Genomic DNA, 15,658 nt, shown 5'->3' with positions numbered 1-15,658 from the left:
TTACCACGGAGGGTGATGGAAGAAAGATATGCGATGATAACAGTAGGCAAGAGATGTAATAATCACAAAATTTGAGGCCGGGCCTGGTGACTCATGCCTGTGATCCCAGCACTTTGGGAGGCTGAAGTGGGTGGATCACCTGAGGTCAGGAGTTCAAGACCAGCTTGGCCAATGTAGTGAAACCCCATCTCTACTAAAAAAATACAAAAAGTAGCTGGGTGTGGTGGTGCACATCTGGAATCCCAGCTACTCAGGAGACTGAGGCAGGATAATAGCTTGAACCAAGGAGGTAGAGTTTGCAGTGAACTGAGATTGTGCCACCACTGCATTCCAGTCTGGGCGACAGAGTGAGACTACGTCTCAGAAAAAAAAAAAAAAAAAAAAAAAAAAAAAAAAAATCTAGAAGATCTCCAAGATTCCATCCTAATTCATTTCTTTTAAAATGAGAAAAATGATCCTGGGGTCAGCTTTTACATTCTTTTTCACACTGTTATTGGCAATCACTTTCATATTGGGCTCTTAAGTCTCAAGTAATAGTTTTTCAAAAACCTCAGATAATAAAAGTATAAAGATAAAACATATTAAAGACAAAACCCAAGAATCAGCTTCCTCTTCCTTCTTTACTCTTCCATGGGTGTTGACTCTAATTTCTCCATCTAGTTAGGCAGTTCTTTGCTTTTTATCACTTATTTGTTGATGACATTTGCCATTTGTAGCAATAGTAATAGAATCATCTATATGTTTATGGCCTTGTTGAATGTAGAAAAAGGATAGTGGCATTTTCTAATTGTGTAACCCTGTAACACCTCGACGGGGACTGTAGATCATATGCTAGACCTTTTGTGTTTGTTCATGGTGGGTAGATTGCTTTAATATACTTACCACATTATCCTAATTGCCAGCCTTTTGGGGAGGGCTATATATCCTTGCTAATATGGTAGCATTTTTGTTTTAACATAGAGGTGACCCAAGGTAGACATAAGTGTTGTTCATTTTTGCCTAATACTAATAAAATTACCTAATTGTTGAAGCTTCAAGCTTGAATCTAGGCATTTTATGTCATTTCAAGTACACCCTAGCATTTTAAAGCATAAATATCCTACTATCCTCAACAACTTTAGAACAAAAATATTTTAACAAGAAAAAAGCATGCCATGACAAGCTGTAACTTAATAAAGAAAGACAAGGAATGGTCTCTATAGACCAAGAGAAAATGGGGCCTCAGATATATTTATACCAAAGGAATGTTATGAATGTAAAAAACAGCTTGACCCCCTTACCAAAAAAAACTCAAAAACCCTATATTTTGTTATCACAAGACTGTTTTAGTGAATAAAACAGTATGAATTGGTTTTACTTGTTTCCATTTAATACTTATTAACTTTATAATTATATTGCCTGAGGGTTTTAACTTCAAGTACAACATGATGACTGTAATAGTTTTACACAAGGCAAATGGGAAAAAACAGAAGTAATTTCTTTTAAAAAGTATGAAATATCTAAAAGGTATGACTCTTCAGTACATTAGCTCAGGTGAGCCAGACATGAAACTTCTCTTTCCATATTTAAGCCTAATGTTGCTTTTGTGCCTCTGAGGGCTTGGAGTTTCCATGTCTTCTTAGGACATGCCGCCCTCTCCACACCTGGATGTGTTCACCAACTCAGAAGCTCTTGGAACCCCATCATTTGGGGTTTTTATGGAGGCTCCATTAAGTAGGTATGACTGATTAAATCACTGGCCATTGGTGGTTGACTCAGTCTCCAGCCTCTCTTCCCCCTCTGGAGGTGAAGGGGTGGGAAGGTGAGGCTAAGTTCCAACCCTCCAGTCACAGGGTTGGTTCCTCTGCAACCAGCCTTCATCTTGAAACAATTCAGGGCCCACTGAGAGTCACCCCAGTAGCATATTCAGATGTGATTGAAATTGGGGCTTATTATGAATAACAAAAGGTATTTCTCTCACTCCTATTACTCAGACAATTACAAGGGTTTTAGAAGCTCTTGTGCCAGGAACTGGGAACAAAGACCAAATACATATGTCTTCTTCTATTACAGTATCGCAGGTGTGATACAGTAGGTAAATGGAGTCTCAGAGAGTCCCCCAGAGTATTCCATGGATCCACAAAATGAAGAATAAATAGATGGTTCTTCCCATGATCAAAAGTGGCCTGAAAATACTTGAGAATGAGTCATAACTAAAAAGGCCCTATAGTAGAAAAGAATGCACAGAGGACCGAATGTAAAAGAAGGCATCCCAGTCTCAGCTACTGTGGATGCATGCCAGTGCAGAAAGATGCTAGTGTGGCTACATGGTGCAGTGAACACCAAACTCCTGCATGGCCCCACATCCTTGATACCTTAGCTCTATATCATCCCCTAAAACTTAGGTGTTATGACATTCAGGATATGCTACCCCATAATTTTTTAAGCTAAAGGAATTTGAGAAAACAGAAGCAGGAATGTAATTGCCCAGTGGGTTCTTCCTGCCCTCTGCACAGACAAAACCAGTTCACTGAGACCATGGTATTGCAGTTAAGAAAGAGGAGTTTAACAGGAGGCTGGCCACATGGAAAAATTACAGTTACTACAAATTAGTCTCCCTGAAGCCTCAGAGGTCAGGGTTTTTCATGGATAGTTCGGTGAGCAGGGGATTGGGGGTAAGTGCTGCTGACTGGTTGGGGATACAATCATAGGGGTGTGGAAAATGGTCCTTGTGTACTGAGTTACCTCTGAGTGGGAAGCCACGGGACCCATTGAGTCATGAGTCACGAGTCTGGGTTGGGTCAGTCTGAAAAACATCTCAAAAGACCAATCTTAGGTTCTAAAATAGGTGATATTATCTGTAGGAGCAATTGGGAAAGTTATAAATTATACGACCTCTGACCCCATGACTTCTGAGCAGTAAGAGATGATAGAAACTAAACCTACATTTTGTCAGAACTCGGGCCTCTTCCATAATCATAATCTTGTGTCCTTTCATTAAAAGGCGGTTTGGTAACTGCCCTCAAGCAAGGAGGGGGTCAGTTTTAGGGAGGTGCTATTATCATCCTTGCTTCAAAGTTAAGTTGTAAACTAAATTCCTCCCGCAATTAGCTTGGCCTACACCCAGAAATGAGCAAAGAGCCAGCCTGTGGTGTTAGAAGCAAGATGGAGTTAGTCATGTTAGATTTCTCTTACTGTCGTAGTCTTTACAAGGGAGGTTCCAAGAAGGTCATTCTACCTTTCCCCTCACGCTTCTCATGTGACACAGGTCATAAAGCCTAGGAAGGATTTTCTGACCTTTCCCTGAAGCAGGTCTTAAGACCCTCATTAGGGAGGTGCCATTTCTAAACCAAGAGAAAAGGCACATCCTTATGTCTGACACAGAGAAGAATCTGAACACACAGGCCTTGCTAAGTTCCCCTCTGTTTATTTTCATTAGATCATGCCCCTTTGTTCAATCCTGTTTCTCCACAACTATCAATTTCTTCATCAAGCCTAGCATAAAAAATACAGATTTCACGGTTTCTTTGGGTTTTCATTTCCTTATGAAGTCTCCTGTACCATGTAAAACTTAAATAAGTTTCTCTGTTTTTCTCTTGTTGATTCTGTCCTTTGTTTTATGGGCTTCAGACATGAACCTAGTGATGAGTGTGGGGAAGATATTTCTTTTCCTCTACAGATGCAAAAGGGAAGAGGGAGCAATCCCTAAACTGAAGTTATGATCCAGGGATCAGAGGCTCAAAAGCAAAATTAGGTTTAAATGTAGAAAAATATGTTCCTCTTTCATTTTAGATCTCTAAAATGCCCAAATCTACCCAGCTGTTTCTCAGAAGTCTGTTTCCCGTCCACCCTCTGCTCCTCTGTGTAGTGAAACTGTCTCGTTTGGGAGTAAAATGGCCTGGCTTTCCTTATTGAATATACTCTCAAAACTATTGCCTATTACTTTTTTCCATTCCTTCTTGAGAACTACACTTTTTAAAACAAGAATTGACTCCATTTATCTTTTTCTTTTAGCCTTCTTCTGGGGTATGCCTTCTCTAAAGCAATGAATAAAAAATGCTTTAGCTGAATAAATGGGGCAGGGATCAAGGAATACAAGCTAATATTTCACAGTATTATCCTGCCATAAATAAAAGTATGGTTTAAATGAAAGTGGTGGAGTTAGGAGTTACAGGTCATTGAAACACCACCTTATTCACTGCTACCAGCCCCTTGGCTTTCCACACGGCAGCAGAGAAGCTACACATAGATAGAATCATGAGCCAACATTGTGACTGGAGAGGGGTTGAAAATCTCATTTGTTGTCTTCCTGTTGAAATTAGACCCAATTCTTTGGAGAAAGTGCTTACTCTTTTTTTTTTTTTTTTTTTGAGATGGAGTCTTGCTCTGTTGCCCAGGCTGGAGTGCAGTGGCGTGATCTAGGCTCACTGCAAGCTCCGCCTCCCAGGTTTATGCCATTCTACTGCCTTAGCCTCCTGAGTAGCTGGGACTACAGGCGCCCACCACCACACCCGGCTAATTTTTTGTATTTTTTTTTTTTTAATAGACATAGGGTTTCACTCTGTTAGCCAGGATGGTCTCGATCTCCTGAACTCGTGATCCGTCCACCTCAGCCTCCCAAAGTGCTGGGATTACAAGCATGAGCCACCGTGCCCAGCCCTACTTACTCATTTTTGAGGTCCATAATAAATTGTAAATATGTGGCCTTTGTTGTATGAGTTTAGTATGAGCTGATTGGTGGGCCACAGTGGAATGGCAGAGGGAAATAGATGTTAACTAAGAAGTAGAAGTCCCCTTCAATTCTGACCCTGTCACTAATGAAGTCTTCATTTCCATATTTAGTAACTGCCTTTTTTTCTTTTTTTCTTTTTTCTTTTTTTTTTTTTCGAGACAGAGTCTTGCTCTGTCACCAGGCCAGAGTACAATGGCACAGTCTGGGCTCATTGCAACCTCCACCTCCCAGGTTCAAGCAGTTCCCCTGCCTCCCAAGTAACTGGGACTACAGGTGCGTGCTGCCACGCCCAGCTAATTTTTGTATTTTTAGTAGATACGGGGTTTCACAATGTTAGCCAGGATGGTCTCGATCTCCTGGCCTCATGATCTGCCCACCTCAGCCTCCCAAAGTGCTGGGATTGCAGACGTGAGCCACCATGCCCTGCCAATTGCCTTCTTTATATCTCATCTAAACCATTTATAACAAAGAAGTGGGTTGATTTTCAAGACCTAGTTCAGTGTTAGTTTGAATCAGAGGTAAAAATTTGGCAAGTTTGGGGTCTAAGAAAAGATAAAGATCTGAATGCTGAAAATCTAGAGAATTCAGGTTACTGGGGGATGACTTAAGGTCACTAGAACCCAAATGCAGGGAAGAGTTGGGTGCTTTTTGGCAAATAAACATTCCTGACTTAGCATTTTCTTAAACCTGAACATGTCCGTTTTTTTGTTTTGTTTTTTTTTTTAACCTCAGCCAGGCCTGCGTGTTTATTCATCACATATTCTAAGCTCATATACAACTGTGACCTGATCCAGCCGTCAAGGAGCTCACTCTTGATTTTAGGAATCTTTCCACCACTTCAATTTTATCTTACTCCTGAAAGAGTCAGCCAGAACTGTTTAATTCAGTCTATATTTCTGATACAAAACTCTACCCAGCAACCACTGTGGTTTTGTTGCTTTAGGTACGTGTTAGAAAGCACCCACATCAATTTATAGAAAATCCTTAACTGAATCTCTAGTCCCAAAGGAGTCGTATTTTATTATATGGTGCTTTTTATTTAAAGAGATCGGTTTAATAGAAATTACTCAGGCATTTGAAGTGATAGCTTTAAAATGTGGGACTGGGGAGAATAAGAACACTTGACCTCTCTCCATAAAATTGAATTGTTCTTTAGGTTTAAAGTTTTGACAGACGAAGAGAAAGTGAGAGCAAGTGAGGGTGAAAATACATCCTTATTTGGTAATGAGTACCCATTAAGAGGACAGTATATTACATTTCGTCTTCCTACTTCACATTCCTGTTTTAAGGATTTGTGAGCAAAGTGCTGTGAGACCTCTAGAGTTAAGAGGATGGAGATAGGTAGTTTTGATGGTATTTTAAGGGGTGCTCCATAATGTGTAGCGTCTGAGTGGTGAAGCTTAATCAGCTTCAATTAAATCCAAAACATACTGAACAACTCCTGTGTGTCTGGCATTGAGCTGTGTGCCAAAGCAGTGGAACCACTGAGGCTTAGAGATGAAAAGGATTTTGGAGCCATTGGTTTCCTGCCTGCTGGAGTTTTACCATCAAGGACCCTTTCATTATTTTCCTTCTCCCATCTATGCATTTTATTAAAATTTTTGGTTTACTAAACCAAATTCACTAATGGGATGTTATTTTCATATCAAAGAGTGTAATTCTGCCAATCAAGGCTTCTGATCAGCATTAAATAATTAGGTTTCATACTGAATGCACAATTTCGAGTCAAAAGCAAAGACATTTGATGATATGTCTGCTGTGTTGCCATTTGCTTTGTGAGAGGTAAAGGTAGCCTGGTTTCTGTTCACTCTGTAGTACAGAATACATCATTAACAAGTCATAGGTGTGTTCTTTTAGGCATTTAATTACTGTCAACCTCTCATTTCACACAGGTGATGTGATAAGGTGAAAAGATTACTATATTTAGACTCAAAAGTCCTGAGTTTGAGTCCTGGTTCAACTATCTAGTCCATGAGCCTCAGTTTTCTCACCCGTTAAATGGAAATGATGATTATCCCAACTGCATTTCCAGGTTGTTTTGAATGATAAATGATATGGTGTATATATCAGCTTTTTGCAAACCAGAAAAAGCTATTCTATGGTAAACACATGCAATGGGCTGAATCATGTCTCCCAAAATTCATATGTTGACGTCCTCATCCCCAGGGCCTCAGAATGTGACTGTATTTGGATCTAGGGTCTTCAAGAGATAACTAAGTTAGAACGAGGTCATTTGGGTGGATCCTAATCCAACTGACTGATATCCTTCTAAGAAGAGGAAATATGGATACGGAATACACAGAAGACAGGGAGAAGATGGCCATCTACAAGCTAAGGAGAGAGACCTCAGAAGAAACAAACTTGCCACCCCTTGAATTTGGACTTCTAGTCATCAGAACTGTGGGAAAATAAATTCGTTGTTTAAGCCAGGAGTCCTCAATCCCCAGGCCATGGATCTGTACCAGTTGGTGGCCTGTTAAGGACTGAGCTGCACAGCAGGAGGTGAGTGTGGGCGAGTGAGCATTACTGCCTGAGCTCCACCTCCCATCAGATCAGCAGTGGTATTAGATTCTCATAGGAGCACAAACCCTATTGTGAACTGCGCATGCGAGGGATCTAGGTTGCGCGTTCCTTACGAGAATCTAACTAATGCCTGCTGATCTGAGATCGAACAGTTTTAAGCCCAACCCATCCCCTCCACCACCCCGTGGTCTGTGGAAAAATTATCTTCCACGAAATTGGTCCCTGGTGCCGAAAAGGTTAGGGACCACTGGTTTAAGCCACCCAGCCTGTAGCACTTTGTTATGGCAGCCATGGCAAAGGAAAACAACACGTTTTAGACTATGATTTTACATGTGCAGTGTGTTGAGAGCCAAAGAACCCAAATAATTCATGGTATCTGCCCTTGAAGAGTTTTCAATCCTTTTGGGCACAACAAAACATACACATGGGAAATAAAATAGCATATAACCAAGTGCCCAAATCAGTAATAAATACAGTTAACTCCATAAACATTTAGGAACCTTCTATCCCACATTTCCACATTCCATCCCAGTGGCTTTTGCCACTAAATTTCTTCACCCAATATTAGACTGATGTTTTCATCTTTCAGTATCAGACTCAAGCTTTAATCTAGAAAGAGGGGGTGGGGGGATAAATGCTATACTTTGGAACCAGTCCAGATATTTTAAGTATGTTTTTAAAAAGTTTAATCCTCACAACATAAAAGTTATTAGTTCTGTTTTTCAGGTGAGAAGAGTTAAGGTCAAAGAGATGAAAGCTAGTTAATGGAGGGACTGGCATTCCAAGCCAAGCCCGTTCTGGTTAAACTGAACCCTGTGTTCTTTCCACTAGAGAACTGCTTTTTGTCTTAATTACAATTTTGTGACAAGGATGTATAGTCAAGGAATATATACAATAGAAGAAGAATTTAAGTGGACTTGAGGTTTGTTTTAGACTATGATTTTACATGTGCAGTGTGTTGAGAGCCAAAGAACCCAAATAATTCATGGTATCTGAGCCAAAGAACCCAAATAATTCATGGTATCTAACAGTTAACAGTGAATCTTAACTGGTTTCAATCGACTTTCACATCAGCAGCTCCTATTCTGGGGAAAGAGAATGGAGGATGGGAGTGATCCTGATAAACCTTAATGCGCAGGTTTGTGGAGAAATTGGATTCACACCCAAGCTTGTGGAGTGTGGGCGAGGCTGGCCTGTCACAATATCGGGACAGCCTCTCTTAATAACACTGGAGAAGGAATCAAGGGGCCTATGGTTTGCGGTCAGTGTGCCTCTTGTGCCAACTTTGGCACTACAATGTCTTCAATCACATTATCTTCCAAACTGGCTCTTCATCCTGTGTCCTTATTTCTGCTAATGGTATGCACTTCTCTTATTCATGGACTCTGGAACCTTGGTGTTATTAAATCCCGTCTCTTCTTTCCCCCTTGCTCTTCCACATTCCATTTCCTTTCAGCAGAATCACCAAGCCTTGATCATTTTTCATTTTTGGTGCTGCTTCAGAGTTGTTATAAATTTTGCCTGGGTCCTCTATCACCTTACCCTGCCATTTGTCAAGGGTTTGTAAAGGGTTGAGCAGCTTTATCCATATCCATTTGTAAAGGGTTGAGCAGCTTTATCCATATGAATGATCTTATTTAAGCTATTCTGTACACCTTCTGCTACTTAAACAGGCCCTGTGCTTCCACATCTGCTCTCTATCTGCCTATCTGACTCAAACAAACTTCAATAGTCTATCTCAGACATCACCTCCTCCAGGAAGCCCTCTTATGTTATCTAAAGTAATCTCTCTTCTGGGCTTTCATAGCATTACTGCTTGTAACTCTCTCAAAGAATGAATTTTGTGCTGTTCTTTATTTAATGAGTACAAATTGAGCGATAAATTTGAAAAACTTGTGTCTGTTTGATAAATATGAAAATCTCATTTTCAATATTTCTTAGAATTTCAAAATGTACTAAACACTATTATTAAAAATCAATCATGGCAATTTTAACATTGAGTACTCTTTATTGAAATACGCATGCTCCTCTCTCAAGACTGGTATACTTTCTCACTCTACTCCCTTTACAAATGCCCTGATCGAACTTTGCTGATGACATTATCTTTTCTTAGTTTCTTAGACTTTGGATGGTGGAGACCTGTGCCTGCTACTTCTCTCATCTCCTGATACCTAATGCATAGTGCTCAATAAGTATTTATTTGGTGATAAAAATATCAGAAACTAGATAAGCTTAGAAGATCCAACACCTTCCAAAATCTCTGTTAACCAGGTACTGAAATATGGTCAACCAGATGATCTGAAATGTCAAGAACTTACAGACACACGTGGTTTCATGGTTGTGAAACTAGAAGATGTGGCATATTTTACACAGTGGAGGGAAGAGCAAAGGTTATGCATGTGTCGAGGCAGAGCCCCTAGGCAGGTTTCCCTCTTTTCCTTCCTGTGTACTGATTTTTATTTTGGTGAACTGAAACAGGGGTCTAACAAACTGGCATCTCATTTGTCTTTATAAACATAACTGCCAGATTGGCTTTGCAATCGGGGCTCCATGGGGTGTCCACCTCCTCAGTTTGGGCAGCAGCATTATATCTGAGTCTTAGCAGAATGAAAATGGAAAACAATGGCTCAACACATTGGTTTCTTTGTCACCATCCACATGAGGGATCTCTATGGTAAAAAAACAGACTCCAATGTTCAAGGTCCTGAGGCTGGAATCAAATCCATCATTCATTTATTTCCGTATTTTAAGGCTAAATAGGGAAGTAAATGAAATGTGAGAAAGCTATGCATTTGCAATGTCATCTTGAAAGTGAGTGGTTAACTTGGGCTGGGAGAGGGAGTGAGGAGGAGGGAGTGAGAAGAGGGAGTGAGGAGGAGGGAGTGATGAGAGGGAGTGAGAAGAGGGAGACTGTACATGGCACAAGGTTTCTATTTAGTGTGATTGAAATGTTCTGTAATCTGATTGATCATGATTGTATAGTTCTGTAAATAAACTAAAATGTACTGAATTGTATAATTAAAACATGCAGATTTTATATTTAAAATATACTTTGATAAAAGTTTTTTAAAAAATGAATATCTCATAGGGTAGGATGAAATGAATAAGAGAAACAGTGAGGCATCCAGGGGTCTTTCTGCACAGTGGGTCTGTCGTTAGCCAGGTACGTTGCCACGGCCAGTTCTAATGCCCACACTCATAGGCTGATGCCTAGGACAATTGCTCAGATATCGCCTCTGACAGGCAAGTGTTCCATCTGTAACAGCAGGCATTGGAAGATGATGCCATTCCCTGCTGTTAGTATGATTATATTGACTTAGGTTTTTAATTTTCTTTCTTGCTGTGTTTTTTTTTCACCTTCTTAGCCACTAAAGCATGAACATCTGTGTTTTTCAGCTGCCTTTTCAGAAGGCAATAAAAAGGGTTTGTTCGATTTCTTCTTCTGGATCTTCTGGATTATCAACGCTTCTCACTGGCTTAACCAAACACAAATGTGAAACAACTTGGAAAGGATCATAAAGTAAAAGATTGCAGTGTGTCTGCTGTGGACTGAACCGTATCCTCCCTCAACCCCCAAATTCATACATTGAAGCCCTAACCGCCAATGTGATTGTATCTGGAGACAGGGTCTTCACGAGGTAATTAAACTCAAATGAGTTCTTAAGGGTAAGGCCCTAATCTAATAGGACTGTGACCTTATAAGGAGAAGAAGAGAGATTACCACCTCCCACCACCACTATAGGAGGACACAGCAAGAAGGCAGAGAGCCCTAACCAGGAACCTAGCACAGCTGTACATTGATCTTGGACTTACCAACTTCCAGAACTTTGAAATAGAAAATGTTGTGTAAGACACCCAGTCTGTGGTATTTTATGATGGCAGCCCAAGTGAACACAGTGTCCTTCCAGAAAAAGAACTATGTCCCTAAGTTGAGGGTATTCACTTCTCCATAATAATAGATGCTCTGAAACATTCATGCCAGTTTGCTCCTATTGCAGAAATAAGGACGGGATTGTTTTCTTTTTGTTTTGTACTGCCTCCCCAACTAACCTCTCTTAGGCTCTTCTCATTCATATAATCTCTCAAGCCAGACTGGGTAGAGTCATCCCTGTCTCTGTATATGTCATCCAAGTTATCTTTTCTCTATATCTCAGTCAGTCACTAGATGTGATTTGATTTTACTTCCTATATGATTCTTGTATCTGTTCTCTCATCTCATTTTTTATTCCCCATGCTTTTGTTCATTTCAACATCATCTCTCATATGAGTTATTGTAATTACCTCTAAAATCTACTTTGGTGATACCTTTGCCTGTCAATAACTTCCAGTTACCTACAGTAATACAAGCTAATTCCAATGTCAGTCATGCTCTGTATTAGTCAATTTTCACACTGCCATAAAGAACTGCCCGAGACTGGGTAATTTATAAAGAAAAAAGGTTTAATTGACTCACAGTTTTGCTTGGCTGGGGAGGCCTCAGGAAACTTGCAATCGTAGTGGAAGGGGCACAAGGCACGTCTCACATGGCAGCAGGTGAGAGAGAGGGGGTGTGTGGGGGAACCACCACTTATAAAACCATCAGATCTCATGAGAACTCACCATCACAAGAACAGCATGGAGGAAACTGCCCCCATGATCCAGTCACCTCTCACCAGGTCCCTTCCCTGACATGTGGGGATTACAATTCAGATTACAATTCTAGATGAGATTGGGGTGGGGACACAGCCAAATCACATCACGTTCCAATCCCTTGCTATATCTTCAGGCCTAATTCTACTCATTGCCCTTATATTAATCTCCATTACTGCTGTACTTCTTGCAGGATATGAGTGCAGCATATGGCTTCATTCCTATGTGTCTTTGATAGGTCTTTTTTCTTCCTGAAATGTCTTCACTCCTGTATATCCTCATTCATTTTTCTGCACAGCTTAAATAGTATTTACAGCCAGGGTGAATTTTTAAACTGGGATACTTTTGAGAGTAAAAGTAAGCACTTGTTAATTATTGCTCCAGAACCACAGATGTAAACTGACATTATTTTAGGTAAATACTAACAAATGGTTATCCTATTCGCAGCTAAAAGTTTATACTCTGCCTACTCTAGGAATCTATGACATGATCAGTAACACATCATAACTCCCCTTTTGTTTCGACATGGTCATGGTCATTTGCAAATAGCAGCTGAGAGGCTGACACGCTGTATAGAACTCTAGCAGATTTACAGGGCTGTGAAGATTAAAATTAAATTTCTGGGACCTCCAATATAAAGGGACCTGGAAAGACCCCAGGTTTTTGTCTGGAGCCTCAAAAATGTTGCACAATAGAAAGAGCAGTGAAAAGAAAATAGAAGAGCAACAACCCCAGATTCAAACAGCAAAATACCTGATCAAACAAAAGTGATTTGCTTTAACTTAATTGAATATCTGAAGCAAAATTAAACCCAAATCTCAGCAAATATCATCTAGAGCCTCAAATTATCTCTCCAATTTTTTTTATTACAATGCCTTGCATGTAATAAAAAATAATTAGGCACACCAGAGAACTAGATAAATTGAACAAAAATGAGGAGAAATAATAAAAAAAATATAAAAGTAATCCCACAAGTCATCCAGATATTGCAGTTACCAGATGTGGACTGATTAACATGTTTAAGAAAGTATGCGCTAAAATGAAGGATAAGAGCAGACAACTGAAAAAAGAAACTGAAATCTAGATCAGAATATCTGGGTTTGGCCGGGCGCGGTGGCTCAAGCCTGTAATCCCAGCACTTTGGGAGGCCGAGACGGGCGGATCACAAGGTCAGGAGATCGAGAATATCTGGGTTTAATAGCCAATTAGACATAGCTTAACAGAGGACTGGAATTGTAGGTTTGTTTCTATTCCTTTTCTCTGAAAGTTAAAAAAAAACAAAACTGGAAAATGATACAAATTTGTAAAAGAAGAAATACATGAAAAACAGTGAATTGGTCTAATATATATGTAAGTAAAATCTTAGAAGTGGAGAAAGGAAATGGTACAAAAACAATGTTAGAAAAGATGTTTAAGAATTAGCAAAAACTGATGAAACACTTCTAACCACAAATTCAAAAAGCCTTACAAACCCAATGTAGAAAAAACAGAAAACCAACATCAGGCACACCATAATACAATACACAAAACAACGGACAAAGATAAAATCTTACAAGTATTCAGAGAGGACTTCTTGTTTCAGCCATAAATGAGTACCTCGTGTAACATTAACCCTTTTGCCAAACGCAACGAAAAGCTAGACAAATTTAAAAAAAAGGTCAAAGCCATTGGAGTACAGCTAATGCAGGAAGGATGTAAGGTGGCACAGTCACCGATGGAAGGGTGGCACATGAAGATGAGCTTCACAGTCACACTGACTTTTTCCTTAAGGGCTTTTTTCAGATCATGGCATTGGGGGAATAGTGTCTGAGCAGAAAACAATAGTATCATTGACTTAAGAAGACAGAGGTTGTAACTTGGGGATGCCAAAGTTGCTAGGACATGAAGGCCATTATCTAGAGAGGAAAAACTGTAATAAAATGAGGTCAAATGTTGCTATATCTATGTTGCACATGTACAAAATAAAATGAAAAAAATTATGCTGAAAGCAGCAAAGATTTGAGTAGTTGTGACTGTTAGAGGGATAAATATTGGAGTTTCGAGATGGCTAAGGTGGATGGACCCTGGGAACTACCTCAGACTTTTGTCTGAGAATTGGGAAATGCCACATCTTAGGAGAAAGGTCTGTACCAAAGGGTAAGGGGAAAACCTACCTATAAACATAGAACAAACCTATCACAGGATCAGGGTGATGTGCCTATACTCTCTCTGTCTGCCAGAGAAAAATTTTTTCTTTTCAGAGGAAGGGGTCATTATCCAGAGCCTCAACATTTTTTATTCATAGGTCTATTACCAAAAATTTTTAAATTGAGGCATGCTATATAATACGACCAAGGCAAGGCGTGGTGGCTCACAACTGTAATCCCAGTACTTTGGGAGGCTGAGATGGGCAGATCACTTGAGCTAAGGAGTTTGAGACCAGCCTGGCCAACATGGTGAAGTCCCATCTCTACTAAGAATATAAAAATTAGCCAGTGTGGTGGTATGCACCTGTAATCCCAGCTACTCGGGAGGTTGAGGCAGGAGAATCGCTTGAACCCAGAGGTGGAGGTTACAGTGAGCCAAGATCATGCCACTGCACTCTAGTCTGGGTGACAGAGCAAGACTCCATCTCAAAAAAAAAAAAAAAAAAAAAAGAAGAAGAAAAAGAAAAGAAAAAAGAAACTGCCCCTTATGTGATTCAGATACTGAAGTCACCAGAGTCTTCAAAATAATTTTGAATAGTATATTCGAGAAAACAACAGGAAAAAGGGATATTTTCAGCAGACGTGAAATCTGTAAGAAGGAATCAAATTGAAGTTTGGAACCGAAACATACATTATCTGAAATTAACAATTTAGTAGATTGTTTCTATGAATTATGCAAAGGAAAACAGAGGATTAATGAACAGGAAGACAAGTCAATATAAAATGATCATATTGAAGCACTGAGAGGAGATATGGAAAATTAATCTAAAGACTCATATGAAACAAAAATAATATTTAAATAGACACTGACCAAGAATTTTCAAACTTATCAAAAGTGTTCAAGATACTCCATGAATTCCAAGCAAGAGTATTGACACCTAGGAGAAACCATATCTAGGTACTTCATAGTCAAATGGATTCTTTTTAAAAGTCAAAGAGGAAATTTTAAAAATACTGGAGTAAAAGGTTACATTAAAGGAAGCAACAGTGATACTGATGAATCACTTTTCTGCAGAAATGAAGTGAGTCTCATCATTGTAGAATAAAATCTTTGAATTATGGAAAGAAATTATGTGGCAAACCATAATTCAATATCCAGGGAAAATATACTTCAAATGTGAAGGCAAAATGAAAACACATTCAGACAAAAAGTGAGAATTTTTCACCATCACAAATTCTGTATTCTTCATATAGTAGGATATTGATCTGGAGGAAGCACAGAGATGCAGAAAGGAAAGGAAAGCATAAAAATATGAATTAAAAAAACAAAATTAATTAATCCAAAATAAGGCCAGAAAGCTAAATAATGGAACACATAATAAATAAAAGCAAATGGCAAAAAGTTATATTTATCCAAATGTATTAGTAATTAAATATGAATGGATTAAATTCTCCAATGATAAGACAAAGATTGACAGATTAGAATTAAAAAAAACTGGATATGCTGTTCACAAGGAAAAAATAATTTCCTTTTGTTTATTAAGGCCAATGAAAACTACTTTTAGTCTGATTTTCTTTTAAAAGTTTTGATGCTGTCTGAAAAAAATTAATCATTCAATATATTTAAATATCTGACAATGTTGCAAATATCCAGTTCTTATATATTTTT

General features: G+C 39.2%; 1 long non-coding RNA gene across 1 annotated transcript in view; it reads left to right on the top strand.

Annotated features, from left to right (window-relative positions):
• Nucleotides 1-6,886: 6,886 nt before the first annotated feature.
• The window catches only part of LOC108530295 (uncharacterized), a 13,359-nt gene continuing 4,587 nt past the window's right edge, over nt 6,887-15,658 (top strand). The window contains exons 1-2 of the long non-coding RNA XR_001885791.1: nt 6,887-7,213; nt 10,631-10,872. This is a non-coding gene — a long non-coding RNA (uncharacterized LOC108530295). The remainder of the gene's footprint in view (nt 7,214-10,630; nt 10,873-15,658) is intronic.

Source organism: Rhinopithecus bieti, unplaced genomic scaffold (assembly GCF_001698545.2).
Source record: "Rhinopithecus bieti isolate Rb0 unplaced genomic scaffold, ASM169854v2 scaffold_7724, whole genome shotgun sequence".
Classification (NCBI taxonomy): Eukaryota; Metazoa; Chordata; class Mammalia; order Primates; family Cercopithecidae; genus Rhinopithecus; species Rhinopithecus bieti.
This window is presented reverse-complemented; position numbering and strand designations above follow the sequence as displayed.